Source organism: Nannospalax galili, unplaced genomic scaffold (assembly GCF_000622305.1).
Source record: "Nannospalax galili isolate Female #2095 unplaced genomic scaffold, S.galili_v1.0 scaffold4803, whole genome shotgun sequence".
In the NCBI taxonomy this organism is placed as follows: domain Eukaryota; kingdom Metazoa; phylum Chordata; class Mammalia; order Rodentia; family Spalacidae; genus Nannospalax; species Nannospalax galili.
In genome coordinates, this window is record NW_008349196.1 from 3,321 (window position 1) to 6,792 (window position 3,472).

Here is a 3,472-nt window from a genome sequence, read left to right on the forward strand (position 1 = left end):
TGAATTATAAATTTGAAGGCATATGACTCAAACTTAGGCTGCTCTACATAGCCAGTTCCAGACCAGCCTAGTCTAAATAGTGAGACCTTGTCTCAAAAAAGAAAAAAGAAAAGAACTGAAACTTGGAGTTGATTCCCTTCCCTTTACTATATTGCTTTTCAAATGTAGCTGTTCATGTATCCTGTTTTTCTAAAGGATTTTCTGTGTTCTTTTTAAACACAGGTTAAGAATAGGAGAAATCTGGTAATTCATCCTGTTTGGTACTCTTAAGTAAATAAAACACAAGATTCTTCTGAAGTAACTTGTGGTACTTGATCTTGAAGCACTTGATCCTACTAGTCCCACTACTGTAGGCTTGCTTAGGCTTTTCCTGAAGATTCACTCCTTCTTAAATAGAGCAGGTGAATAGTTAGTTTACTTAGCAACACCCCGTTGAATGCTGACATACCAAAGTACATTTGGTGTTAATTTAACTTTTGATAGTATTGGTGCAAAAGTAGAATTTCTTTGAAAAAAGTGTCACAGCCGCATTAGAATGGGCTTGTGTGCCAGTTCGTCGCAGTTCTTTTTATGTATTGCCTTACTCTCGTTCTCTTCTTGTATTTCTCCACACTTTGTGACCTGGGTACTTTCATGATTTGGGACATACAGCATTGATAACTAGCAAGATGAATTTCCTGATCTCATATTTAGCGTAAGACTTAGGCCACAAACATCTAATGGAGTCATGGGTAGAAAATAAGATATAAGAAATTATTGCAGACGTTTAACTTTTAAATTGCAGACTATCGGTGGTCCATGTCAAGTCATAGTTCACAAGTGGGAGACTCATCTACAACCACGATCAATAACCCCTTTAGGTATGGGCTTAACCGCATCTGTTTGAGGCATATGCATAAAGTTATTAATATGCTGCACAGTGGCTTAGTGGGATTTAATAAATTTTTATCCAAAAGTTTAAAGTCAATGCATTGCATTGTCAATACTACAAATTTCACTTAGTATTTCCTCTTTCAAGACTAAAATGTTCTTAATTATCTTTATAAACTATTAGGAGTGCTTGCCTGGTTATTTTTACTTGGGGAGTTTAGATTACTGTGAAATGCTTGTTTTAATTTGGAGTGGTTAAAAAGGCGACAGCATTCTTCTTGACTGAGGAGTCATAGCGTTATAAGGTTTCCTTGCTCAAGCTTAGAGAATATTTTAAGAAAGAATTAATCTAGAACACAAACTCTTAAAATTTCAACTTTGAATACTAATAGAGTAAGTTACCTGTTTGCTTTTTAGATACTAGTAAATACTTAAACTTGCACGGATGAAGTTCAATTTCTTTGCTGTATTTGGCATTTAATTTATTGAAATTCCCCCTTGGTTGTACTAGATTTTATATTTAGAGATTTTTGGATTTTTCTTAACGCTCAATTTTCTTGTGCCAAAAATAGCATTTTTCTTCATACAAGTGTTTTTGCATTTACTTTTCCATACTGAAAATAGAACTTGAAGCTGGCTTAATGTCCATTAGACTACCTGCTTGTATTTGTAAATTGAATCGGTGCTGAGAAAGTACATACTTTTAGTTCCTAGGTAAAATTAAATTTAAGAATAGTAATTGATTTGCTAGTTTGGTAGCTTAGATTAGAAAGCAGTAGGAGTTTCTCCTTCCCGTGTTTCAAGGACACATCTTGTTTAAACAGATGTCTCATTCCATCTTTCTTTTTAGGGTTTTCGTTTTATGTCTTAATGTATTTTTGATAGATATTTTATGGTAGCATATTTAGAAATAGTCCAGTCCTGGAGGTGGAGCTTAGTGGGTATTAAGTCTTAAAAAAGTTTTCATTTAGGTGCATCTTGAAGTGAAATATATTTTTTTGTGTTATGAAAAGTGGAATGATTATATTTCTGTTCTTGTGGAAAGAATTTTATTTTCTGCTTTTTGGGGAATCTAACTTTAAACTGTACAGTGTACTGGAGAATCTATTAGGAACTGTCCCATCCATTTTTAACTGATATTTCAGGCTTAAAGTAAGTTGGGAAGAGCGCTAAGAAGGAAAAGTAGTATTTTACTCAGAGGCAGCTTTGCAGATTTTTTTCATGTTAACCTAAAGTGTTAGGAGGAGTTACGCTAGCACTTACTCTTCTTGGTAGCTCTCTACAGCTTTGTATACACAGGTAAGTTTATGCTGTTCAGAAAGGTTTTAGCTGGCTGTGAGAATAGTTGGGATTTGAGGAAAATCACATCTTAGCCAAGTTCTGAATGAGTAGTACAACATAAGAATAAGCATTTTAATTGTGCCAAGACCATTGGGTTGGACACATGAGCAAGGAGTCTTATGACTGGTGGCCACAGAGCTTTATCCCCAGCCTCTAGAGCACATCTAGGAGGAGCTTCTCTCTTATGTGATCATCAACAACCGCCAAAGTCTCTGAGAACTATAGTGCTTGCTAGCTTCATCCAAAGGGAATACTTTGCTAAGGGCTACAATAAATATGCTTATTCATTTCAGGCTGCTTTTAAGTTATATGTAGATTTACTATTTTATACAGTATTTAAAGTCAGTTCTCAAATGATCATTGGATGTACATCATGAATTTTTAACTAGGCTTTTTATTTTCCTTGAATTCTAGAAAGTGAGATCATTATTGATGATGGACAATTTGGAATTCACAGTAAGTGAGACTAGACTGGAATTTGACAATATTTATTGGTATGATTAACTTGTTACCTTAACGACTCATTGGAAATATGTAACACAGCGTGATGTTGAAAACAGGGACACAAATGTATTCTGTTAAATAATAAATAGCTTACGGGCTGGAGAGATGGCTCAGTGGTTAAGAACACTGGTTGTTCTTGCAGAAGACCCAGGTTTGAATCCCAGCACCTACATGGCAGCCAACAACTGTCCATAACTCCAGTCTCAGGGGATCTGACAGCCTCTTCTGTCCTCCTTGGGCATTGCACGACATGGGTGCACTTACCTACATGCAGGCAATACATGCATACATATAAAATAAAAATAATAAATAAGACTACTATCCTCAGGCCTCTTGGGATCCTTTCTCCAGGTTCCTACGTCAGCTCCTGCCCTGGTGTCCCCTGATAATGGACTATAATCTGCTCTATTCTTTCACCCTGGACCAAGTTGCTGTTCTGATTGAATGCCTTCAGAGAAACAAGCAAAAACCATGAAGCTGAGGAAGTTTCTCTTCTGTGCTGACCGTCATCCAGCACCCCATGCTGGGAAATGTACCACTCAAGTGACTGAGGAGGAGTACTTCTTAGAGGAGATGAAAATTCAAATCAGTCTGATTTGACAATTATCCATTATGTATTTGTATTGAATTAATAGTACTGTATCCATAAATAAGTCCAGATATTTAAAAATTTATATCATTACTGTTCTTAACTATTAGCATCTCATTTCTTTTTAACAATATCATGCTTGGAAATTAATGGTTCTAAGCACTTGAA

The 3,472-nt window shown here is 35.7% G+C and overlaps 1 long non-coding RNA gene across 1 annotated transcript; it reads left to right on the plus strand.

The window, feature by feature from the left end:
* The first annotated feature begins 14 nt into the window (after positions 1-14).
* LOC103744716 lies at positions 15-3,260 on the plus strand. The gene is made up of 3 exons (XR_607717.3): positions 15-860; positions 2,626-2,667; positions 3,067-3,260. It is a non-coding gene; the product is annotated as an uncharacterized LOC103744716 (long non-coding RNA).
* Positions 3,261-3,472: the final 212 nt, after the last annotated feature.